The following is a 26,811-nucleotide window of genomic DNA, read 5'->3' on the forward strand; positions in this document are numbered from 1 at the left end:
ATTGAGAGATGAATAGAATTTTTTTTTTATCCATGCCATGGTATGTGGAAATTCCTGGGCCAAGTATGAAACCTGAGCCACTGCAGTGACAATGCCAGATCCTTAACCTGCTGCACCACCAGGGAACTCCCTCTAGTTTTTAATGCAAAATGTGTCTTCAAAGAAATAAAAGATGGACACTTTATTTCATAATTCTCTTCTCTTGGACATTTATTCCTCTATTAACTTTATTTCCCCTACAATCCACATAACCACCCTCCTCTCTTTAACCTCCCACATTCTTCCAGGCTTTGAGCAAGGAACCTGGATAACTAACTTGTTAAAATTGGGCAGAGGTAAGGATGAAGACCTAAGCAAGAGAACTTTCTCCCTTAAGCAGCTTTTAAGTGTGGACTCTGAAATTCCATGGTTTAGTGAAAAAAGCACAGGTTTACATACTGTCAGATAAACTGAGGTTCAATCCCAGCTCCACCTCTTACTAACTAGCCATTAAACTCTACGTCTGTGTTTCCTCATTTCTGTGCCTATAATATGGGGCTATGGACGTGTTGTGGGGTTAAATGAAATAACCATGCATGCAGTAGCTGGCACTTAATAAACACTGTTGTGTCTACCTTCCTTTTCTTCTTCCAGGATAAATGTGGAGTGTGAAGAGCTCAGGCTCTGAACCAGACAAACCTGGTATTTGAGTGTTTGCTCCACATCCTCAGCAACACTTTTTTGGCCAATCTCTTTTTTAGGGCCACACCTGTGGCATATGGAAGTTCCCAGGCCAGGGGTTGAATCAGAGCTGCAGCTGATGCCTACGCCACAGCTACAGCCATGCCAGATCCTTAACCCACTGAGCCAGGCCAGGGATCGAACCCACATCCTCATGGATAGTAGTCAGGTTCTTAACCCATTGAACCACAATGGGAACTCCTGGCCAGTCTTCTAAATTCCAGAGAGACTAAGGGTATTTCCCTGTGGTTTTTATTTTGCATTTTCCTAGCAACTAGGGATGTTGATCTTTTTTTTTCTTTCTTTTCTTTTTTTTTTTTTTTTTCATGTGCTAACTTGCCATCCATTCTTTGGTAAAATGTCTATTCGAATCTTCTGCCCATTTAAAAAGTTAGGTGGTTTGTCTTCTTCTCAGTGAATTGTATGAATTCAGTATTATATTCTAGAGATAGGTTCTTTATCAGATATATATTCTGCAAAAATAGTCTTCCCATCTGTGACTTGCTTTTTCAAGTTTGTAACAGCAGTTTTCTGAACAGCAAAAGGGGGTGTTTTTTATTTTGGTAAAGTCCATTTTGCTTCTTGAAAATTTTGCAGTTCATGCTTTTTGTATCAGATTTAAGAAATCTTTGCCAAATCCAAGATCATTCAGATTTTATTCTGTGTTTTCTTCAAGAAGTTCTATGATCTTAGTTTACATTTAGGCCTATGATTAGCATCAGTGAAAAGTAGAGATTTGTGTTTGAGTGTCTTGGCTGAGGTAACATGGTGAGTCAGACCCCAGACTGGCTCCCCGTCACATAGCTCCTTGTCCTGAGCTCCTTGTCCTTTTTATTTCTTTTTGGATCTAGTTGCAGAATGAGTTAATCACATTCCTTCATTTATAAGTACACCAACATCAATAGTCTAAGATAAGCCTCCTATTTTTAATTATATTTTGTTGTTTTTACAGCATTGATTATTGTATTTCTGAGCCCACACCTATCATTTTATATTTTGCTTTGTAATGCTGGGGCCTAACCTCTAATTCCATTTCCCAGACTTCTTCACCAACTGGCTTCCTGGCAGTTTCTGCCAAGGGGACACATGAATTGGAGATAGGAGGAACAGAAGAGCTGTCTCCCAGTTTTCTGGCTCCTGTCAGCAGCCCTCCAGCAGCAGAGGAGAGGCACAGCTCCAGCCCCCAGCTGCCTTCATGCTCTCAGCAACAGCCATCAGCACCAGCTGACCCCCTCCCCCGGAGGTCTGAGCGCCAGGCCTGCACACCCGCCATGGGGTTCCTTCCTTTGAATCCCTAGGTCGGGCAACCCCATTTCCTCTCTTTTGTTCCACCAGCCTTAGATGTAATAGATTTTCAGTATCTCAGTGTCCCTCCTTCTATCTCCTGCTCCATTCCCCTTGTAATCAATCCCCTGTATTAAATCGTCTCCGGGAGTTCCCGTCGTGGTGCAGTGGTTAACGAATCCAACTAGGAACCATGAGGTTGCGGGTTCGGTCCCTGCCCTTGCTCAGTGGGTTAACGATCCGGCGTTGCCATGAGCTGTGGTGTAGGTTGCAGACGCGGCTCGGATCCCACGTTGCTGTGGCTCTGGCGTAGGCCAGTGGCTACAGCTCCGATTCGACCCCTAGCCTGGGAACCTCCATATGCCGTAGGAGCGGCCCAAGAAATAGCAAAAAGACAAAAAAAAAAAAAAAAAAGACCGAAATAAATCGTCTCCATTTGAAATATCTAGAGTGGTTTTTGTTTTTCCAACTGGACACCCACTGCTGTATCCCCATTTCTTGCTGCCGCATAAGCACCTAATCTAGTGTATTTGGTATATATCCTTGGATATGAATAGATCCTTATAAAATAAAGGTTTTTTCTGGTGTGGTTTTATGTAAATGCTGTTGTGCTAAATAGCTCATTTCCGTTTCTTTTTCATTCGAAGCCATTTTGCTAAGAACTTTTCATGCTGGTGTTTTACCTTGCGTTCACTGTCTCGGATTATTGCACAGTATTCCACAGCCTGCATCCACCTCTTTTCATGTATCCATCCTCCTAGAGATGGTCTCTGAGATCATCACCAGCTCCCTGCTGCCACAATCAACACCACTCTGACTTGTGTAGCATTTCCGATACTGTACCCCAAGTTTGCTGTCTGAAATGGTGTACTCGTAATGCCTATGGGTGACTATTTCTTCATACCTTTACCAGTATTTATGATCAGATATTCCAGTTTTTGCAAATTTCTTGCATATAAGTACAATTTCATAATTCTACTTTGCATTTTTTATTATTGAGGTTGGACAACTCTCTGTGTACTTGTAAATCTTAAAAGTTCCCCCACGTGACTGCCTCACACATAGACTCTGACTATGGTTCCACTGGATTTCTCATTTTTTTCTTCTTGATCTACAGAGGTTCCTTGTTCACTTATTCCCATTAGTTCAATGCATTGCAAATGCCTTCTCTTCTCCTGTTGCACTTTTTTTTTTTTTTTTTTTTTAATTTAGGGCCACACCTTGTAGTATATAGAAGTTCCCAGGCTAGGGTTGAATTGGAGCTGTAGCTGCCAGCATACACAGCCACAGCAATGCCAGATACAAGCTGTGTCTGCAAACTACACTGCAACTCATGGCAGTGCCAGATCCTTAACCCACTGAGCAAGGCCGGGGATAGAAGCCACAACCTCATGGATACTAGTTGGGTTCATGACCACTCAGCCACATGTTGCCTTCTTAAATCTTTATCTAATGTACCCTTCGTGGAAACCCATCAGTATTTTGCCCTGAGTTTTGTGCTTTTGGGGTCTTTTTAAAGTCCTTTTCCACCCCAAGGTCACAAATATATTCTCTTACATTTTCTCCTGTAGATATTTTTTCCATTTTACAGCCACGCCTGAGGCATATGGAAATTCTCTGGTAAGGAGTTGAAGGGGAGCTGAAGCTTCAGCCTACACCACAGTTACAGCAACACCTGATCCAAACTGCCTCTGGGACCTACGCTGCAGCTTTGCAGCAATGCCAGTTGGATCCTAACCCACTAAATGAGGCCAGGGAAAGAATCCGCATCCTCAGAGAGATGACATCAAGTCCTTAACCTGCTGAGCCACCAATGGGAACACCTCTGTAGATCTTACATAGCTTTATAATTTTACCTTTCCTATGTAGGTCTTTAATCCACCTGAAATTTGCCTTTTACATAATACATGGTAGGGATTCCAACTTTATTTTTTTTCAAAGAGTGGCCCATATTCCTAACCTCATCTGATCTCTTTACATTTTATATGTAGACAAGTCAGACCCTCCTCTTTGTGATAGAATTAAACCTCTATGAGAAAGAAAAAACAAAACCCTAAATTCATGATTTATCTAAATGTTGTAAGTGAGGTTTAACTAAACTAGGACCATAAACTAAGTAGAGAGATGACCACAGGTGTCAGGACTCCTCACCAGCTAGTTCCTTCCATCCTGTAAACTCCTCTCACCACTTGTTACCCAACACTGAGGCCCTTGCCTCTTGCGAACATATCTCTGGCCTCCCCCTCAGGGCTCCTGCTTCCTGATGACCTGCCTTCACACAGGCCACCCCTCAGAATGTCCACCGCAGGCCCCTCCCTTCTTCACCCCTCTGAAGACTGCTCTTGGCAATCTTTCCAGACCAAACCCTTTCAGTGCTTCATGAGCCCCCAAGTCTGCACCTGGCCCTAAACATCTTGGGCTGGTTAAGCCCATGGTGTGTGTGTGTGTGTGTGTGTGTGTGTGTGTGTGGGTGGGTGGCTGGGTGGGTGGTCATAGAGATCTCCTGCCTTTTTTTTTTTTTTTGTCTTTTTGCCTTTTCTAGGACCTCTCCCACGGTATATGGAGGTTCAACACAGGATCCAAGCCACATCTGCGACCTACACCACAGCTCATGGCAACACCGAATCCTTAACCCACTGAGTGAGGCCAGGGATTGAACCCGCAACCTCATGGTTCCTAGTCGGATTTGTTAACCACTGAGCCACGACGGGAACTCCGAGATCTCCTGCTTTTATAAGATCCTTTCACATTCGCGCTGCTAAATCCTATAAAGCAGACAGAGGGGTAAATATTTCTCCCATTTACAATGAGGTAACCGAGGCTTGAAGAGTTTAAATCTCTTACAATGTAGGCACTGGGCTCAAGGCCATGCTGCTGAAAGAAGGCATGACCGGGGCTAGACTGCGGTTCTTCTGGTTCTAAGTCTAGTACTCACTCAATATACCACCCTCTTTCTTAGCATAGGCTCAGGGTCTGCCTGTGCAATGAGATGGCCTGTTCCTCAAGAGCAAAGCAGGGTTTGAACCTCCACCAAGCACTTGTCTCATCTGATCCAAATGAACTGAGGGCGCAGAAGTCACTGCGCTTAGAGCGTGGTCTTGAACTCCTGCCCTTTGACTCTGGGCACATACCCTCTGCCAAGCCTCAGAGCCTCAGGCCTCTTTAACACCGTCTTCATCCTCGTCACCTCATCGATCACAACAGGGAGCAACTCACCCTGTGCCAGAACTGTTTTATACCTGCCTCCCCTCCAAGGTCCATGAGTGCAGGGACCCCGTCCGTCTTGTTCATAGCTGTGCTTTCTCTGCAAGTTGTGTATCCCTTCAATACTTGTTGAGCACAGGAATGAAGGTGTGAGTGAATGAATGAGTGAATGTTTCCTGTGTCTTCTCAGCCACTTCCTGGGCTCCTGTGCTGAATGAACCAAGCACCTGTATCAGCAAAGCTGACATCACCACAACCCACCTGAATCCTGCCAGTATCAAGCCCCTCTACCACCCAGGCCTGACCTCAGGAAACCCCTTCCAGGCAGGCAGCCATGATGGCCATGCACTTTTAGGCCCAGCATGAAGCCCAGCCCAGGGACCAGGGCCACCAGTCAGGACACTTCCTTCAGACCAGGTTCCGTCTGTTCCCTGCCTGCTTTCCCTTGCCGACCTCACTTGCCCCAGCTCTGCAGCCCTGCACACCCCACGTCGACAGCCTCCCAAATCAGGGTCCTCTGGGGCTCCTTCTAGAATCCAGCCTCATGGTCTGTGCAAAACAGACTTGCAATAGATGATGCTGAATAATGAGCCCTTTATGCCTCTTGGGAGTCAGATTTTTAATCTTTCTCATAGATATGAATGGAAAACACTGCCGATGGGTAAGTAGGAAAAAATGCTTCCCGCTTCCAGAATGTTCCTCCCCCTGCTGAAGTTCAGAAATGTCAGAGAACAACACTTCAGTGGTAAACAATATCTCTTGAACGATGACTCCAGAAAGAAATGTGGCTCTAAGTGCGCCATAGGATGGGAGCGGCGAAGAGAAGCTTTAGAATATTCTCCCGGAGGTGAGCTAGGCAAGCTTTCCACTGGGCAGGGAATGCAAATACTAAGATACAGTCAGGAAGGCAGACACACACACACTGAATTGATTTTGAGTGGAAAGGTGTTCAGGGACATGGGTTTTAGAGTGACACGGAAGAGGGTTCAAATTCTGCCTCTCACTTTTCCGAAGTAGTTTATTTAGGGCCAATTACTCCTTGAACTGTGTTTCCTCATCTGTAAACTGGGGAAATAATACCTGTCTCCTAAGACTGCTGCAAGGGTTAAGTGGAACAAAGAAACAGAGCACCAGGAATGCAATAAGGGCAAAGGAGAGGCTGTTAGTAAGATCAGAACTGGATTTTAAACTTTTCAAGGCTCAGTAGGTAGATGCTGGGATGATGGAGGATAAAGATGGCCTGGAAGCCCCCTGGGGAGAGGTCAGCACAGAGGTCTGGGTGGGGGAGAGAGAAGGAGGAGGGTTTGGAGGTGGGATGCGGGTCTGTGAGGACAGAGGGAGGAGCGGGCTCAGCTCTGGGTCACAGTTGTGGTCACTGCACTGCACTGCGGTCACTGCCCCATAGTCCCAGGGGGCAGTCTTGCATCTCATGTAATTACTTGCCTTTTTTTTTTGTCTTTTGTTTATTATTATTTTTTTTAATTTTTATTAAAGGCCCCTCTTGGGGCATATGGAAGTTCCCAGGCTAGGGGTTACATCCAAGCCATGTCTGTGACCTACACCAAAGCTCATGACAACTCCGGATCGTTAATCCACTGAGCAGGGCCAGGGATCCTCAGGGATGCTAGTCAGGTTCATTACCACTGAGCCACAACGGGAACTCCTTTTTTTAAATTCTTAAATGATTAAGTTTATTTTTTAGACCCCAGTTCCATGGAGACATTAATAAATAGGGTGGCTTTTGCTAGAAAGTTCGGTAATCCTGTGGTTTAGCGTGCTGATAAAGGAACTGCCATTCGGCGGACTTTTTGAGTTTGTTTTATTCTCATGCACAATACTGTCTGCAAAGCATGGGTTTAAGGCACAGTTTAGATGCATCAGCCTCTCATGCGCTTACATCACCTGGAGCCACGTTTTGCCATGTGTTTAAGAAAAAGTAAATTTCTATTCAAGGGAACAGGAAGTTCACCCTAAAACACAGCTGTCAAAGCTTTCATTTCAAAATTTAAAAAGATTTTTAGAAAATTCTCCTGTGGGTCAGCCATGAATAATCATAGTATAAACTGAGGTTTAGAAATGTAGCTATTTGGGCTGACCTACCCTACCAGAATTCTTTGGCTGAAGGAAGAGAAATGGAATCTCACTATCTCCAACAAAAAAAGGAATTTGGTAGACAATACAGGACCACTTACAGAATCAGATTCAGAAGAATCCATCTTAGCGTGGCCAAGAAGCAAGGCAGGCCCTAGGTAGCAGGAACTAACAGAGGGTCTGAGGAGGGTGCCGCTGCAGGGAATAAGCCTTCTGTGGCTTTCTGGACTTGGACCTGTCCATCCAAGATACATACTTTTTTTTCCCTGCTTTTTAGGGCCGCACCTGCGGCATATGGAAGTTCCCAGGCTAGGGGTCAGATCGGAGCTGTAGCTGCCAGACTATACCACAGCCACAGCAACGCCAGATCCAAACTGCATCTGCAACCTACACCACAGCTCATGGCAATGCTGGATATTCAACCCACTGAGCGAGACCAGGAATCAAACCTGCAACCTCATGTTATACCAGTTGGTTCGTTACCACTGAGCTAAGAGGGGAACTCCCCAAGATGCAAATTTGCAAGAGAGAATCTGATTGGTCACGGCACAGTCACATGCCAAGACCTGGCCAGAGGAAGGCAGGACTCCTTGACTGATAGCCCAGAGTCCCTCCGACACGGCATGCAGTGGGTGCTGGATGGTTCCTCAAAGCAAAATGAGGTGCTGTTCCCAGATGTGAAGGGATGTAGCCAACAGGGATGTGCCCTGCCTCCCCAGGCTGGCTGGCTCTGACTGGACCTGAGCAGGAGAAATACCGTTGTGTAAGTCTTAAGAGAGATGAAAGGAAATGCAGAGGTTTTCTTAGAGAGGCTAGGGGAGTTCAAAAGCTTGGAAAAACAGAGTGGAGGCCACAGTTTGATTAGGCATAGTTGTGAAGGCCAAAAAGAATGACCTTAGGTAATGATTCCAAGAAGCCCAGCTCCGGGAAGCTGGCAGGGGCAGACGTGCTGCGTGCCCCTGAGAGAGAGGGAGGGAGGCCCAGGTTCAAAGAGATGTCTGTGGCCAGGGGGGCACAGAAGGAGGCCTGTCAGCCACATCTGGGCCATGGGTGTGTGCAGTGTGACAGCGAGGACCCCAAAGAGGCACTCTTGCCAGAAACACCACCCCCTACACTGCCAGTGCGTAAAGGCTTACCGACCTTGATGTTTTAAAGAGAAATGTTGATCAACTATTCCTTGATGAAAAGAAATACATAAATAAATATAAATAAATACAATTTTTTAAGATGAACAAAAATCAAGATTGAAAACATCAACATCTACCATAAAATTAAGGCTGTTCACGGCTCTTGAAACCCAATGAAATGCACTAGAAAAATATGTAAAAAGTGGAAGAATTGCCAGCACTTAATGAGCACCTACTAGGTGACAGGCATAATGCTCAACACTAATGTCGTCTCATTTAATCCAAAGAACAACACCCAAACCTCTGTCTCATAAATAATAGTGACCTCTGGTCACACAGATCATGTATGGTAGGGCCAATGTGTGAGCCAAATGTGTTATAGTGTTTGTGAGACAGACATTTTTAATTGCAAAGCCTCTACCAAATATTACATCAGCAAAGTCTTTATTATTATTCAGTTTACTAATAAATCGAAATGTATAAGTTTCCAGAGGTTGCCATCAGAAATAAAGCTTTTATGGCACAGAATGTATAATACAGCATTGTATAAATAATACAGGAGAAAAAGCTTGAATTTCTCTATGACATTAGTTTCCTTTTCACATAGTAGGTACATAAGGCACTTAGCAGGCATTCTATACATCCTTGTTCAATGCCTAAGCATTCATAACGTATGTATGGGTAGATATACAAACCATATATGGTTATTTTACATGCTAATATATTTTTTAGCTGCTAAAGCAAAAGAGAAGGCTTCAAAAATTATGCGCCTAAGAATTCCCCTGTGATTCAATGGGTTAATGATTGGGCACTGTCACTACTAGGACTCTAGTCATAGCTGTGGCATGGGTTCAATACCTGGCCCAGGAACTTCCACATGCTGATGCTTGGCCAAAAACAAACAAACAAAAAACTTAGGAGTTCTTGTCAAGGCTCAGGGGAAACAAATCAGACTAGCATCCATGAGGATACAGGTTCAATCACTAACCCAGTGGGTTAATGATCCCACAAGGCGTTGCCGTGGGCTGTGGTGTAGGTCCCAGACTCGGCTCAGATCCTGCGTGGTGTGGCTGTGGTGTAGGCTGGCAGCTGTAGCTCTGATTGGACCCCTAGCCTGGGAACCTCCATATACCAAGAGTGTAGCCCTAAAAAGACAAAAAATAAATAAATAAATAAAGAATGTTATGCCTAAAATATACTTGGCTAAACTGTGGCATGAAACACTACGAAAATCTAAAACTTCTCTAAGAAAAATCCGAAACTGTTTCCATACCAACGACGGCAGGGCCGATGACATAGTGTGGATGACACACCAGCTGGATGGAGTGTGGAGGAAGGGGTCTGTGAGGGCCCCCCAGCTCCGTGACTGCACCAGCTGACTTCCCTAAAGAGATCTTGGCTCCATAGTCCACCTGCTCTGACTATTTGTTCCCTCTCACGAAGTCAATGGGAACTAACACTGAGGTTCTGAAGTCGTTCCAGGGGAAGGGGCATTCCGGGCGGCCTTTGGGGTACAACAGAAATTAACAAGCGACGCAAGGCTTTGGAAAGTGCTTTGGGGAAGCGGTGGCGGCCGGGGGGGGGGGGTCATCAATTTTTCCTCTAGCAGGGTCTTCACTTGACCTTTCACATTGCTTCTCTCTGGAATCGTCAAGAATGCTGTGAGCTACATCCCCCACGCCTGCAGCCTGCGTTCTAGGCATGGGGTGCTCTCCCGAGCATGAGCTCCCCTCTGGGCCGGCCAGGAAGGATTCCCTAAGAGCTACCCCACCCCATGGGCAGCATTTTAATAGTACCTCCTCTCCCACACACCAGAACGCTGATATTCCAATTCGATCTTTAGAAGCTGGCAAGTTCCAGCCTTAGCCTGGGACCAAGGGGTCCCCTTTCGCCCCAGCCCCCCAATTCCGTGCATCCATATCTCCTTGCTTCCTACTGATACTTCTGCAGAGTCCCTCCCCAGACCCCAAGCCACTTAGAAAACACAGTCTGTACATGATTCACCTCCCTGTTCACATCAGTGCTTAGCAGGGCAATTTATATTTGGCTGGTGCTGAGTACAGACCTAGGAAAATGCTAAATAAAACAAATACTGAGAACAGCTGTCTAGGAGGATTCTGCGTACCTAATTTAAGAACTCTCTCTGGCTTATGCCTTGAGCTTCAGATAACCATCTGTATTTTTCGGGGGGGGGGGGCTGGCCCATGGCATATAGGGATTCCTGGGCCAGGGACAGGACCTGCACCCACATCAGCACCACAGCATCAGCCTGTGCACGGCAGTGACAACACCAGAGCCTTAAACACTAAGCCACCACGAAACTCCTAAACGTCTGTCTTCTAGGGGTGTGTAAGCAAAATGCCTGGCACGTAGTAGATTTAATAAGTATTGACTAAATGAATGAATAAATTGCCTGAAGAATGCTTGCAAGGAAAGGAAGGTTACAATAAGCATTTCAGCAATTTCTCACATCAAAAGGAAAAATCAGTAGTGAGATTGGATGGTCTCCATTTCATACTGCAATGCATTAAAATCCACAAATCCAAAGCTGTACGCAACTAAAATCCTTGTATGTATCACTCCAGTATATTATTACAATATACAATATTATCAGCATATAAGGGGACAGAGCCTTTTAAAATCTCTCAAGTCACGGGGACCTACTATGTCACACAGGGAACTATATTCAATGTCTTAGAATAACCTATAGTGGAAAAGAATCTGAAAAAGAATGAGTATACAAATGTATTATGAATATGTATATGTATGTATATTTGTGTATATATATATACATATAAAAATATGTATGTATAACAGATTTACTTTGCTTTACACCTGAAACCTTGTAAATCAATTATACTTCAATAACTTTTTTTTAAATTTCTCAAATTATCTTAACTTTTAAAATTACCAAATTTTTAAAAAGAAGAGGTCCCATTCATGGGACTTTTTAAAAATTGAATTTAACTGTAAACAAGTGTACTTTAAATCCTGCCTTCTGGATTGCAAAAGTCAGACTACTTTCTAAGGTCTGGGCTTTCTTTCGTGAGGAAGATGTGCAAATTAGGAATTAAACGAAAAAGTCAGACCTCATGGTCTGGAAACACAGCCTCTCTGCTTTTTAATAGGCCTCTTTTCCATTCTGTTTGAGATAAAGTGGCCCCAATTATTTTAGAATCCTTTAAAGGAAAAGATATCCATAAATTAAGCTACAGTCCTCTCCTTATTTCCCAGAGAAATTAAATTCTTACCTTAAATGACTTAAATCGCCTTGCACAGAACCAGACAAAACTCCCTTCTATAGTGTTACAAAGGCGGGACACAGCAGCACAGAATTTTGGAGCTAAAAAGATAAATAGATAGATATAAACACACACCCCACTAGCAAAATTCAATAGTAAGATCAAAGCTAAACTTTCTCCTTCACAGAGCTCCTGTTAAGAATTTTTTTTTCTCTTTTGCACCATAATCTGAGTCTCGGATACTTTCGTTCCTATTCAGTCTCAAGATCAAACAGCTCACACACATCTGCTGGGGTAGGGGTTTTTTTTTTTTTAAGCATTCAATAATTGATGGGGGTGAGGGGAGAAGAGGAGTTTGAACATCAACATAAAGGCAACAGCAAAATACCCCATCACACTCCTTCTGCCCTTGGAATTGAGGGGCCCGATGGGAGGTGTGTGTAGAGGGGGGTGCAAATGCTTGTAAGAGGTACTGCCAGCAAGTTCTGAAGAGAGTTTTCTCAGAATGCTTGCACTATCATTTAAATGATTTTTTTTTTAATAGAAAACATTGCTTCATGTCATCTCTTTCCAAGTGGAATCCTACCTCTGGACCTGTTTAGGGAGCAATAAGGCCAGAACCTGGCCTTGAGAAGCTTGTTGTCACCTGCAGGAACTAGGTGTGTACATACGTACACAGGTGGAGCAAAAGGCAAAACGTGGCTGCTAGTCAACAGAGATGTTCTGTGGGAGTGCAGGCCAAGAAATGATGAATTATGACTAGGTAACAGAAAAGGCTTCCTGGAGGAGGGGACAGGCAAACAGGGCTTTGAAGGATAGATAGGGTTTTGCCAGGGAAATAGATGGACATGCCCCAGGAAGAGGGACCAGCAGGTGCAAAGAGGTGCTGGAAAAATACAGGCATGTTCAGGTCCCAGTGTAACTGGGGTGCAGGGGCTGGGATGAGGAGGGACTATGGGGACCAGTGAGAATTCCAGAGGTGAAATGGAAGGTCAAGGACACCATAGGTGATGATGTCGTGTTTACTTAGTCTTCACTCATCCTTCCTCTAGTCTCAGTTATTCCCTGTCTCCACCCACCCTTGAATAGTACCCGTCTGTTTTCAAAACAATTCAGGAGCATGTATGGTCCACTATTATAAAGGATGCATTTTAAGAAGAATCATGTCCAATGATGAAAAATCAAAATACCTTGTAAAGAACCAAGTCTAAATGAACCCCAAGAAGCAAGATGTCACAGTTTCTTCTTCTATTATCTTCTCTGTCAGTAACAAAGTTTCTCCTCCAAAAATCATGAGATCTGCTATTTGAGGGGCACCGTCCTGGTCTCCCTGCCCCACCTCTAACAGCCATTGTATTAGACAGGTTAAGTAAGGCTAGCTGCTATAACAAATAACCCCCAAATCTCAATGGCTTAATGTAATAAAAGTTTATTTCCTACTCAGGCAAAGTCCAGTGCAGCTCAGCAGCTCTCCTACATGACTCTGCATCAACGGTCAAGGACCCAGACTGCTTCCATCTGCCACTAACCTAAGGTAGGATCTTGGGCTAATCATTTGCCTTCTGTGAAGTTCAGATCTTCCATTTACATCCTGGTGCTAATAGTCCTGGCCCACCTACCTGATGAGATGATTATGACTGTCAAATGCTTGGTAAACAGTAATTACAACTATAAAAACAGTTAACATTTATTAAATTCTTAGCAAACACCCTGCGTGATGTGTAATAAGCATTATTTCACTTAATCCTCATGATGACTCTGTCACAAAAATCCCACCACAATTATTATCACTGTTAAATGGGTTTTTGTAAAAGAATAGTCCTTGAATACACTGAGCATACTCCCACCCCAGGGCTTTGCACGTGCTAAATCTTCTTCCAGGAAGGCCCTGCCCCAGGTCTCAAGTGGCTGTGCTCTCACATCATTCAGATCACTAGCCTCGAGTCATCTTATCAGAAAGGATGTTTCTATCCACTCTATCTATCCAAAGTGTCACCCCCACCCTATCATCCTGTTTTATCCTCTCACCCTGTTTGAATGTTCTTTACAGCATTTGAACCCCCTGACATATGGGGAACTCATATACTTATTTACTGTCAGTCTCTCCCAAAGAGGCTCTAAGCTCCATGAAAGCAGAGCCTTTGCTTGAAGCCGTCACTGCTATAGCCCAGTATCTAAAACAGCAAAGCAGGTACTCAGGAAACACACTGGGTCAATGAGACTCAATCCTAATTTTTTGTTGCAAATTCAAGTGAGAAAATTATCCTTTGTCACTTTTCTTTTTCTTGCAAAGGAGCTGTATCAAAAACACAACTGCAGGAGTTCCCATCTTGGCACAGTGAAAACGAATCCGACTAGGAACCATAAGGTTTCAGGTTCAATCCTTGGCCTCACTCAGTGGGTTAAGGATTCGGTGTTGCCATGAGCTGTGGTGTAGGTCGCAGATGCGGCTCGGATCTGGTGTTGCTGTGGCTGTGGCGTAGGCCAGCAGCTACAGCTCTGATTAGAGCCCTAGCCTGGGAACCTCCATATGCCGTGGGTAAGGCTCTAAAAGGACAAAAGATAAAAACCAAACCAAAACAAAAAACACAACTGCAGCACTTCGAGGGCTCTGAGCCTAAAATATTGACCCCTGCAAGCTTAGGGGGACAAAAATCTACCAGCTGCAACACATCAGTTCCCTCCTGAGGAAAGATTAGAGGGGAGCACACACTCTTCCAGCCAATTCTGGGCATCTGGGTCCTCCTCGGAAGCCTTAATCAAGTTATCATATCTAGCCAGTGTTTCCTGGACCCCATCACTTCTGAATGAGAAAAAATTTGCAGACAAATTTCTAGCAGCAGGAAATTGGAGCTCTCCTGCAAGGCTGCCTAAAAGGCACCTGCCACATCGGCAGCCTCCCTCCTGCTCCTGCTGGGAGGCAGCTTCCAGCCTCTGGCTGGGGGTCTAGGCCAGTATCTGCTCCTTGGCTTCCAACCTACCTGCCCCTTGGAAATACTGCTCTGGTATCGGCACTGCCTTGGGCTGGGTCCATATGAGACTCACATCCTCCCTGGTGATGTCGCCCTGATGGGTTTTTCCTTAGTTGTTCTGGTTAAAGAAGAGGGCTCTGTCCCAGTCAAGAAGCCTATCACCACCAGCAAAACCTGCCCTCCTCATTGTCTCCGTGCTCCAGGGCACTTGATTAAGTGCCAGGAAGGTCCATTTTAACTTATAAGCAGCCTTGTGCAGCCTTCTCAGGGAGGAAGGGCCACGCTGGCTTCTGGATTTATCTATGGGTACCCAACCCTTTTTGCTTTTTTAGGGAAAACTGCGACAGAGAAACAAAAAACAGCTTTTTCCCTTCCTCAGAAAAGGTTTTATTTTTCTACTTTTTTTTTTTCCCCCTCAGAGAGAGAATTTTGCTGGAGAAAAAGAGCTGAGAGGATAAAGATATTGGCAGAGCTTAATGCCACAAATCTGATTAATTTACCTTGTGACACTCGCCACAAAAAAGTTAAGGGTCAGAGTCTTGCCTGCGAAGTGACCTTTCACCTGCAGCCAAGGAGGGCACAATGGGGGCCTGAGCCGCCTTTCACAGCTACCTGCTGCTTCCGACAATGAGATTGGACACAGTTTTCAACATGATGGAGAACACCTCTCGGTGCCTGCGAAGTGCGGGGCGTCCAGGCCCCCACAGCCTCCCCATCCATGTTCACATAGGGCCAGACGGGACCTTGCGTCTCTGCCATGGAGAACCGGAAAACCAAAACAGCGCTCTGGCTGTCACTCATCACGGGAACGTGTATTTAATAACTTACATGGACTTCCCATCGTGGCTCAGTGATTAATGAATCCGACTAGGAACCACGAGGTTGTGGGTTCGATCCCTGGCCTTGCTCAGTGGGTTAAGGATCCAGGCATTGCCGTGAGCTGTGGTGTAGGTCGCAGACGCAGCTCGGATCCCGCGTTGCTGTGGCTGTGGTGTAGGCCGGTGGCTGCAGCTCCGATTCGCCCCCTAACCTGGGAAGCTCCATATGCCGCGGGTGTGGCCCTAGAAAAGACAAAAATAAATAAATAATAACTTACAGAATCTGCAGAGATGAATCAGTCTTGGTCTCGCCCTAAGGGAACACAGGGGGCTGTGTCATTAAAATAGGATATAACAGTTGCTAACCTTTGGGCGGGTCCGATGAACGTGCGCATGCGCATTCCCAGGATGCATGACTGCCCGGTTGGTGAGAACACACTTGTGTTCCAAGGAAGGACCCTCTGAGAAGTGAGTGTGGAATCCCCAGACTGAGGCCCCTCAGAGGACGATCTCCAGGTCCGGCCCTGTAATTACATCAATACATATAAAGAAAATCAGGTGACCCTCCCTGTCTCATTTTTTTGCCAAAAGACATCCCAGGCCGGCTACCATCTCGGAAGGCACAAGGCGCTTACAGTGGGGGCCGGGTCACAGAAACGCACAGCTCTGCTTAGGACCCTCTCTGAGATTTCTCTGTTCCTGCGTGTTGCCACACAGTGCTGCCAGCAATGCTTGCAGCCTTCTAGTTTCGCCTTTCATCTTGGCCTCAGCAGAATGTATTAATAGAGGGGAACATCTGGCAGGATGGCATAACGAAATGCGAACCAGCTGCTCAGTCAAGCGCCACCGAGAGCTGTTTATCCGTGGAATTAACCTTTTGTTCAACATTTGTTCTGTGGTGGGGCTGGGCTGTGCTTTAAATTCACGTTTCTCCCCGTCTCTTGTCAAGGCACCCAATTTTTGCTGATTCAGCATTTCACAGCCCATGCAGAAAGCCTTTTGAAACAGCTGGCCACCACAGAGGCTTGAAAACCCTGCAGTGGGGCGGTCGAATCTGGCTCCTGGTAGATTAACTGAAGCCACAGATGGACCCAGGTAGTCTCCAGGGAGTGTCCCAGGCAGGCACATCTCCATCCACAAACTGAAACTGTGTCTAGGCAGGAGGCTAGGCACCTCACCTTCCAAATTCACCTAAAAACAGCTCAGAAGGTGAAAGGAATTTATTGCCACTGAAAGGTCTGGATCAGGAAGTGCAAACAGCAGCAAGTGCTCTGGGAGAGAGATGGGAGGTAGCAGGAAGGAGGGAAGGAAGGAAAGAAGGAAAGGGGGAAGGAAGGAAGGGAAGGAAGAGGGAGGGAGGAAGGGAGGGAGGGAGGAAAGAGGGAGGAAGGAAGGGGCACTTATGCACGTACCAGAAAGTATAGATGCTAAATTAGCAGAGCTCACAGGATTCTTCCATGCCTATCCTGTCTCCTGCATAGCGATGGTGATCAAAGACCCTTCTGAAGGGATCTGACCATCAGACAGGTCATCCCTAGGGCTCAGCTCTAAGAAGAAACAATGAATCCTCCTTATATATCAGCCATATCAGCCTTCAACATTTGGCCCTAAAGGAGGTTGTTTTGTTGTTACTGTTCTCTTGCCTGGGCTCACACCAAAGCCCAAGATGTAAAACAAAACAAAGTGGGAGTTCCCATTGTGGCGCCGCAGAAACAAATCCAACTAGGAACCCTGAGGTTGTAGGTTCGATCCCTGGCCTTTCTCAGTGGGTTAAGAATCCAGTGTTGCCATGAGCCATGGTGTAGGTCGAAGACACAGCTGGGACTTGGTGTTGCTGTGGCTCTGGTGCAGGCTGGCAGCTGTAGCTCTGATTAGATTCCTAGCCTGGGAACCTCCATATGCTGCAAGTGCGGCCCTAAAAAGCAAAAAAAAAAAAAAAAGGTGGAACTTGCTCTGATTGCAGAAGAAGCAGGAGGTGGTCAGGAGCCCACTCTCTAGGACATTTCTTCCATGTCCCCCACCAACCCCCGTCCCCCACCAACCCCCGTCCCCCTCAGCCGCCCCACAAAAGACATTGAGGTTGAAACCAATGGCTCCAATCTAAGGCCTAAGATAGCAGAAGGCAGGAGAGGAGGGCTCACCACCCCCACCCCCCTCCTGGTGGGAGTGACAGCCCTAGGGCCCGAAATGCATCTCTGTCCCCTTGGCAAGTGCTTACCCTTCCATCCCAAGCTGGCTGCGTGCCTGGGCTTCCCCACTTCCTGACCCCACAGGAGAAGAACAGAGGTCTCTACAATGGTAAAAGAAGCAACAGGAAGCAAGCTTGGAGCTGTGGGTCCTCTCCGTCCTGGGAACATATTCCCAGCTGCGGAGCACGCACTGCATGCAGCTGAAACGTTCTGTAACCACCTCTAGCTCCAGATTCCAACAGGCAGACGTGTCTGGATACCACATGTCTGGCATCTTAGAGATTTCATTTTCCAACTGAAAATATAAACATCAGAATAAGGGAAAAGCTGAATTCATTCACTGCTTATTCGATGGAGAGTTTGCTTTGAGATTTATTAATTTTTAAACATCAAAAGGTAAAAGAGAACCTAAAAACCCCTAAAAGGTCCCATACTCTCCAAGCAACCTGTGGCCTGATGCCAGGGTTAGGCCTGTCTTAAACAGGTGAGACTTGACCTCTCAAAAGATATATTTCAGCAGAGAAATCAAGGCGAGAACATGATACAATTTGAGCAGATGAAGAACGTGAACAAAAGAAGTTGCCTGGCTCTTAGAAAACATTGTTTTGGAAGATTATTCAGACTTGCAATTTAATACCAGATGTTGGCATCTGGAGAGAACCTGATTTGACAATCTGGCAGGAAATATGAACAAAACGCAAATGGCAGTTTAAAAAAAAAAACGTTTAAGAAAGGATTGCCGCAATGGCTCCGTGGAGCAGTCCTGGAATATTAGAAAGCCAGAGTTTATCACCCATGAAGCTTGAGTGGCAGCAAGTGCAGTCTGGGCCCAGGAAAGTACCTGAGAGTGAGGAAAAGAAGGTTGTCTGGTGAGAAAAATCCAAGGTGGGGAAGTGGGCCTGGGGGTATGGCTGGTCCTTGGGATGTGGCTGCAGGGCCCGGAGAAAATGGCCCTCCCAACGTGCTATTAAAGCAGCTGTGGTTGGGCTCAGCCTGACAGCTAGGCGCTGGCAGCCTGCACAGGAAGCTGGCCGGCCCCGCCATCGACACAGCGGGAACAGACAGCACTTTCCCAAGCTCCGGATTCCAGGACACGCCACTGCAGACGCATTCTAGTGGCCTGCCAGTGCAGGCTCACGCACTCTCTTCTCAACCAGACAGAATGTTGATACTGCACCCTCCTATGTGTGGCTTGAAATTCTTTTTTTTTTTTTTTTTTTTTTTGTCTTTTTGCCTTTTTCTAGGGCCACTCCTGCAGCATATAGAGATTCCCAGGCTAGGGGTCGAATCGGAGCTGTAGCCACTGGCCTACGCCAGAGCCACAGCAACGTGGGATCCAAGCCATGTCTGCGACCTACACCACAGCTAACAGCAACGCCGGATCCTTAACCCACTGAACAAGGCCAGGGATCGAACCCGCAACCCCATGGTTCCTAGTCGGATCCGTTAACCACTGCGCCACAACGGGAACTTCAGCTAGAAATTCATTTTAAAACATTTTTTTTTTTAAAGTATAACATCAATGCAGTAAAATCAGATCTTAAGTGCTTGATCAGACTTGACAAACGAATACACTCATGTGTCTCAGACCCCAGTCAAGACACAGGGCATGTCTAGGACCCCCAGAAGTGTCCTTCACGCCCTCTCCTAGTCAATGCCCCTGCACATGCATACACGCAGCATGAAGCAATCAACCACTGATCCAGTTTCTGCCACCACAGATGGGAGCCACTATTCTAGAACTTCATACACATGGAATCATATCACGTACCCTCTTTTGTGTCTGGCTTCCTTCCCTCAGTATGTTCTGAAATTCATGCATGTTGTTGCATGCATCAACAGTACATTCCTTTTTCTCTTTCTTTCTGAGTAGTATTTTATCAAATGGATGTACTGCAAATACGGTAATGTGGTGTTCATCCATTCACCTGTAGTCAGACATCTGGGATGTATCCAGTTTTTAGCTATTATGAATAAAAACTTCCAGGAATATCTCTCTAGAAGTCATGTAAATACATTCCGCCAGAGTAAATACTTAGGAATAGAATTGGTGGGCCATGGGGTAGATGGATGTTCAATTTTTAAAGAAACTGCCAAACAGACTTCCGAGGTGGCTGTTCAGAAATTCACATTTAAAATGTGTTTATCATGGAGTTCCCACTGTGGCTCAGCAGGTTAAAGACCTGACATAGTCTGCAAGGATGCAGTTTCATTCCCTGGTTTTGCTCAGTGGGTTAAGGATCTGGTCTTGCCACAGGCTATGATGTAGGTCATAGATGTGGCTGGAATGCGGTGTTGCCATGGCTGTGGTGTGGACCAGCAGCTGCAGCTCCAATCTGACTCCTAGCCTGGGAACTTCCATATGCTGCAGGTACAGCTGTAAAAAGGAAAATAATTAAAAAAAATTTTTTTTAAGTGTGCCTAACACAATGGTCCCTGTGCTGCAGGGTATGTGAAATCCTGCATGGCTGCAGACTCAGTGGACAGCAATCTAGCCTGGGTGTCAGGACATCTGAGGCATATTTCTACTTAAGTGTCCAGGTCTCTGCTTCCTTACCTGTTGAGTGATATGGTTGAACAGATGATGGCCAAGGATATTTCTCATTCCATTCTGACATCATAAATCTATTTCACCACTCTCTAGGAAAGCAAAACAAAAAAATCCACTCGTTATCATTCTATTTAAAAGCTAATATCTGATTTGTAACCTACTCACAGGGTGGCTAGGTTGGTTATCTAACAATTTCAGGCCCTGGGTCACTTATGATACTTTTTTTTTTTTTTGTCTTTTTAGGGCCACACCCGCAGCACATGAAGGTTCCCAGGCTGGGATCAAACTGGAGCTACAGCTGCCAGCCTACGCCACAGCCACAGCAACGAGGGATCCGAGCCACGTCTGTGACCTCTACCACATCTCATGGCAATGCCAGATACTTAACCCACTGAGTGAGGCCAGGGATCAAACCTGCATCCTTATGGATACTAGTCAGATTCGTTACAGATGAGCCACAAGGGGACTGATAATTCTAACTGCAAGTAACAGAAAACCCCATTTAAATTGGTTTAACTAATAAAGAGAAGGTATCAGCTCATGGATGTGAAATGAGCTTGCATCCTCATGGACACTAGTCAGATTCGTTTCTGCTGTGCCATGAGGGGAACTCTGTGACTTATTATTTCTCATGATTCTGTTGGTTGGCCGAGCTCAGCTGGGTGGTGCTGCTCTTGCCCTAAGTCACTCATGTGACTGCTCATTGGAAAACTTGATGGAACTCGTGGCTCTGAACCCTGCTAGGAACCATGAGGATGCGAGTTCAATCCCTGGCCCCACTCAGTGGGTTAAGGATCTGGCGTTGCCGTGAGCTGTGGTGTAGGTTGCAGACGTGGCTCGGATCTGGCATTGCTGTGGCTGTGGTGTAGACCAGCAGCTGCAGTTCTGATTTGACCCCTAGCCTGGGAACCTCCATATGCCATGGGTGTGGCCCTAAAAACACAAAATAATAACAATAATAATAATAAGTCATTGTTGTTTAAGCCTTTAAGTTGGGAGTGCTTTATTGCATAGCAATAGGCAACTGAGTCAGGAAGGGCCCTGAGCACTCTTCCAACTCTTCCCAGATCTCCAGCAGTTGATTGTCCACCCAGCCTGTTAGGTACACTCACTGCTGGCTGAGCTACGAGGTAGGCCCTTGCATTTTTGGAGCGCTCTACTGGGAAGTTTTCCTAGTGGAAGGTCCACTCCACCTCCTGATACCTCCAGCCCTCAGTCCTCCTTCCCCCACTCACTGGGGTCCTAGAGAATATTTTCAGCCCCTCAACTGCCCAGAACCCCTTCAGCTATCCGGTTACCCTTCTCCAGGTTAAACAAGCCTTGTTATCAACTCTTTTTATTGCTGATGGAAGTAGAGGGCCGCTCCAATAGGAGACTGCTGCAATGATTAAATGACACCTGGATGGTATTCTGAACCCCTGGGGCCATAACCAGAGAGAGCATCCTCTGGGAAGTACCTGGCCAGAGCCAGGGGAGCACCAGCCAAGCTGGTCCATGTAAAGTTGGGCTTTTGGAGAAGACAGTTTTCTAGGCTCCTGGGAACCAAATGATGCCTTGAAGGAGTGGGAGGCAGGATATCTGAGGGGGAGGTCCATAGGGCTAGGGGCTAGGTTTGTGTAGGGTGGGGGTAGGGGGTAGGAGTTTGCAGGGAAAGAATACAAGATATTAGGCCAAAAATCAAATCAGCAGGGGGTGTGCAAATTGGAAGAAATAGGGACTCAGATTTTGGTCCTGGTTTAAGAGAAAAGAGGCCAGCAAAAAGGACAGAGCACAGAGTTCCCATTGCGGCTCAGTGGTAATGAACTTAACTAGTATCCATGAGGATAAGGGTTTAATCCTTGGCCTCACTCAGTGGGTTAAGGATCCGGCCTTGCTGTGAGCCATGGTGTGGGTCACAGATGTGGCTCGGATGTGGCATTGCTGTGGCTGCGGTTTAGGCCAGCAGCTGTAGCTCTGATTCAACCCCTAGCCTGGGAATTTCCTTATGCTGCAGGTGCAGCCCTAAAAAAGACAAAAAGAAGAAGAAGAAGGGCAGAACTGGTGTTTGTAGGCTGTTGCATGGAGGTCTATTATGGGTTAGCTGGAAGTAAACGCCCAGGAACCACTGAGAATTCTGTGCCCTGGAGGAACTGCTCTGCAGGCAGGGGGGAACAGGTCACCTACTTTGCAATATCCTCAGGCTGGCCTCCACCCACCCATACCCCTCCCGCTGCCTTGACCTGGGGGTCTCAGGTCAGGGGCAAGCAAGCCGCCAGTCTCCCAGCAGAGAAGGAACCTGCAGCTGGGGGCCCTAGGCTCTCAGTGCTGGTGAGTATGTATGTCCAGGCCAGAAGCCCTCAGCTGCCTTGGGACAGAACCACATTTCTTTCTTCTTATTATGGGGTGGAGCGCATATGCACAGGGCTTCTCCAAGGCTTCAATAAATATTTGTCGTGAGAACTTGGCTGCCATCAAACAGAAAGGGCACATCGACACTCCTGGATGAGATGACTTCAAGCTACTCCTCAGCAGCCTCTGCAGTCAGCCTCCCACCCCTGCTTCTGTGGACGGGCACATGGACAATGGCTCTGTTGGGGACACGACACGTGGTAGATGGAAGGTGTGTTCAGGACCCGCCTTCCCTACCCTCCAAGGTCCTTCTTCGTGGCAGTGGGCAGGGGGGGGGGGGTCCCCTCAAAAGCCCCCAGGCTCAGAGTCCCAGAGAGCAGGTAGCTATGGGGAAGGAAGGTAAACCCTGCTCTTCTAGGGTGGGGACCCCTGCTTTCCTCAGAGCCTGGGGGTTCCACAAGGAGGCTTCAGGGGAAATATAACCATACGGCGAATAGGAGTTCCTGTCATGGCACAGTGGTTAACAAATCTGACTAGGAACCATGAGGTTGTGGGTTCGATCCCTGGTCTTGCTCAGTGGGTTAAGGATCCCACGTTGCTGTGAGCTGTAGTGTAGGTTGCAGACGTGGCTTGGATCTTGCGTGGCTGTGGTGTAGGCTGGTGGCTACAGCTCCGATTTACCCCTGGCCTGGGAACCTCCATATGCCACAGAAGTGGCAAAAAGACAAAAAAAAAACAAAAAACAAACAAACAAAAAAACACGGGGAATAATGGTGCCTGAGTTGGCTTTGCAGAAGAGTTGGCTTTGAGACCCCAAACAGGAGCAATCTGAGTTCTAGAACTTAACTCCCACCCACCTTCCCTCCTTCAGCTTTTTTCACAGAAATGTTGGACCTTAATTTTTCTCACTTAGTCAATCATGGTATCACAAGCTACTGAACAGAACTCCTGACCCCACACTCTTGGTGGTATATGTCTTCCTGAGATTTTATGTACCACCCCTCCCCCACACACAAATGATTATCTCCACACTCCTGGATTGAGAAAATAAATTAGCAAGTAATTACAGACCTACCTCCCCCCCACCCTGCCCCCTGCCTCCCCTCAGAAAATATATCCAGAGATTATTATGAATCTTTATTTTTTTTTTTTTCTTTTTTGGGTTGCACCTGCGGCATATGGAAGTTCCCAGGCTAGGGGTCGAATCAGAGCCACAGCTGCCAGCCTGCACCACAGCCACGGCAACGTCAGATCCTTAACCCACTGAGTGAGGCCAGGGATCAAACCTATGTCTTCATAGATACTAGGCCGGTTTGTTATTGCTGAGCCACAACAAGAACTCCTATTGTGAGTCTTTAGATGGAAATTACATGAATACACTTTGTTTAAAACTTAATGAGATGATAAGGCTTAGATCAGACAAGTCCAGGAGTTCTCAGATGGGTGTGGGCCGAGGGGAGGGGGGTCCCTTAGTGAGGTCGCTGTGACCTCCATTTGCCTCAAAATATATGGATGCTTTCCATAGAGATAAATTGAATAGAAAGGCAGCTTTCTTAGGGTGAAATTATTGTCTTTTACCCTAAAAGGTCAGGTCACCACCACCTGGTGGAGGAAAGAAAAGCATTGAGTCAAAGTTATACCATCAGAAGGTGAAACTGTCAAATCTAAAGACAGGTTTTGATAGCAATTAAGAAAATAAGTATCCTCCAGGGAACCAAACATCTTTGAAATAAAGAAACTGAGACCTGGAGTGATTTATCCAAAGTCAAAAGTGTTTCATGTCTTTGCTTTTCAGACCACAGAATCACAAGGCCTCCAGTCAGGGGCACTACAAACTCCATCCATTTGTTTCAGGCAGAGAAAGGGCTGAGCACTATCCAGGTGCCAAGATGGCAGACGAGAGGGCAGATGTGAAATCAGCAGCGTCTGTCCAGCTGCTCAGCCCCACCAAATGTCTCAGCGCGAAAAGGGTTAAGTCAGACAAGTCCCAGAGCCCTTAGATCTGCTCTGCGCGTGCAGAGGTGCAGGTGAACCACCAGGGAGAAAAGCCCTTGGGACGTGTTCCTTCTCTTATCTTGATGGCAGGGGTATTCAGTGCCCTTTGTGTAACCCCAAAAGCTTGAGTCTGACAGCAAAGTTTGCAAAGACTGTCTCCAGGCTGTAGCCTTTGCAAGTACTTTTGCAAAGATTGGGCTGTTTGATAAACAGATAAACTTGGAGCTGCAAGGGACTTTAGAGTTTGCCCAACTCAGCCCTCTAGACATTTCTTTTTTCTTTCTTTCTTTCTTTTTTTTTAAAGCAGAGGAGGAAGTTGCAGCTCTGAGAATCACCCAAAGATGTGCGGTGACTCCAGCATGAAAAGACAAGCTCTGGTTTTGCTTGCATAGCCTCTTCTGGGAAGGCTGGCTTCTGGAAAGGTCCCCAGAGTGCTGCTTCAGTCCTGGCCCATGTGCTTTCTCCCTCCATCAGCTCTCAGACCCATCTCTTGCTCTGCCATTGCTGACAACCCCAGGGAAGCTAGAAGCACCAAGAGCATTGTTGCTTTGGGGGCGGCAGGTGGGGGGGCTAGGGGCAGGGCTGTCCATCATATCTTGGCCATCCCAATGCAACCCTAAGTTAAAAAAAAAAAAAAAACAAAGTTTCTTGAGCACCACCTGTGTAAGAGTCACTTAGGACTCCTGTAAACTTCAATTCCCTGGGCTCCATCCCAGGAAGGGGCTTGGGAAAACTCACTTTCAAAAAAATGTTTAATGAAGTAGAGCTGATTTACAATGTCGTATTAATTTCTTTTGTACAGCAAAGTGATTCAGTTACGTGTATACTTTTGAAAATATTTCTTGGAATTCCCAGAGTGGCTCAGCGGAAACAAATCCAAGAAACTATGAGGATGCGGGTTGGATCCCTGGCCTTGCTCAGTGGGTTAAGGATCCAGCCTTGCTGTGGCTATGGTTTAGGCTGGCAGCTATAGCTCCGATTAGACCCCTAGCCTGGGAAACTCCATATGCCAAGGGTGCGGCCCTAAAAAAGACAATAAAATAAAATAAAATAAAATAAAATAAAATAAAATAAAATGTTTCTTTCCATTATGGTTTATATAGGACATTGACTATAGCTCTCCAGGCTATACAGTAGGATCGTGTTGTATATCCCCTCCATGAACAACAGCTCACATCTGAACCCCAAGCTCCCACTCCACCTCTCTCCCAACCCCAGGAATCTCACTTTCAATAAGCACTTCCAGTGAGTCTTAAAATCAGGCAAGTCTGGGAAGCCTTCCCAGAACAGAAGGGACTGTCCCCTCAGCATGGCCTGCAAGGCTCTTTGTTGTCAGGCCTCAACCAGCACTTTCAGCCTGATTTCCCAGGTTTCGGCCCATTGCATTCCTATGATTCAGGCGCACTGAACTTTTGGCATTTAATAAAGTTGCGCTTGTGGTCATGAGACTTTACTTGGTGCCTCTAGAGCACCACCCAGGTGCCATCTTGTTGCAAAGCCTCTCGAGGTCAGTACGGATACGGTCTGCCTTTTACAGCAAGAGCTCTTAGGGGTGAGGAGGTAACTCACCAAAGGGCACTGAGCCCAGAGCCCTCACTCCCAGTCATTTCACAACAGTCTCCTTGAACACAGCCTTCGTCTTTCTCACGTGTGCCTTCGTTGACCGCATTTCCTCTACCAAACTGATGTTTCCCCTGCCCCCCCGTCTCTGCTTGGTGATGTCCAGCTCATTCATCCCAGCCAGCACCACCTTCTTACACCTCGTCCTGGGTACTTTGCGCCTTGAATTGGAGGTGATGATGGGCATCTTCCCCAGGCCACACCTGGATGCCTGCAGGTGATTCCTATCTGGTCTCCACCCTCACTCCACATAGCATCAGAGTGACAGTCTTTAAATATCTGTCAAGTCACGTCATGTCAATGTTCATAAGCTCCCCACCTCCCTGAGACTCAACACCCTCACGGAGGCCTTGGCTCAGGTGCGGATCTCATGCCTCCTTCTCCCCACTCTGATCACTCCGCCCAAACCTGTTGGCCTTCTGTTCTTCCCCCAGGATGCCCTGCACTCTCCTGCATGGAGAGTCCCCTCTTGGGAAAAGTGACTTCCTCTCTTACTTCCTACATGTCCTGCTCAGATGTTGCTTAATCTCAGAACCCTTCTCTAATTACCTGGTACAGGAAGGTAACTCCTTCAGGCCTGCACAATTGGGGATGCTAAGGCCCTAAGGGGGAGCATCACTACTCCAGGTGACACGTGACCCACTGACATTCCAGACTGCACCCTGGCCTT

At 46.5% G+C, this 26,811-nt stretch overlaps 1 long non-coding RNA gene across 2 annotated transcripts in view; it reads right to left on the minus strand.

The window, feature by feature from the left end:
- The window catches only part of LOC146397677 (uncharacterized), a 49,473-nt gene extending 31,619 nt beyond the window's left edge, over positions 1-17,854 (minus strand). For both annotated transcript variants that reach the window (XR_014822663.1, XR_014822662.1), the window contains exons 1-3: positions 17,677-17,854; positions 15,825-15,982; positions 11,678-11,769 (exon numbers count right to left, since the gene is read on the minus strand). This is a non-coding gene — a long non-coding RNA (uncharacterized LOC146397677). The remainder of the gene's footprint in view (positions 1-11,677; positions 11,770-15,824; positions 15,983-17,676) is intronic.
- Positions 17,855-26,811: the final 8,957 nt, after the last annotated feature.

The sequence above is a fragment of the Sus scrofa genome, chromosome 13 (assembly GCF_054392235.1).
Source record: "Sus scrofa isolate SSC_HxYL_T2T_F1_AM1 chromosome 13, Sscrofa_HxYL_maternal_Yorkshire_Landrace_v2.0, whole genome shotgun sequence".
Taxonomy (NCBI): Eukaryota; Metazoa; Chordata; class Mammalia; order Artiodactyla; family Suidae; genus Sus; species Sus scrofa.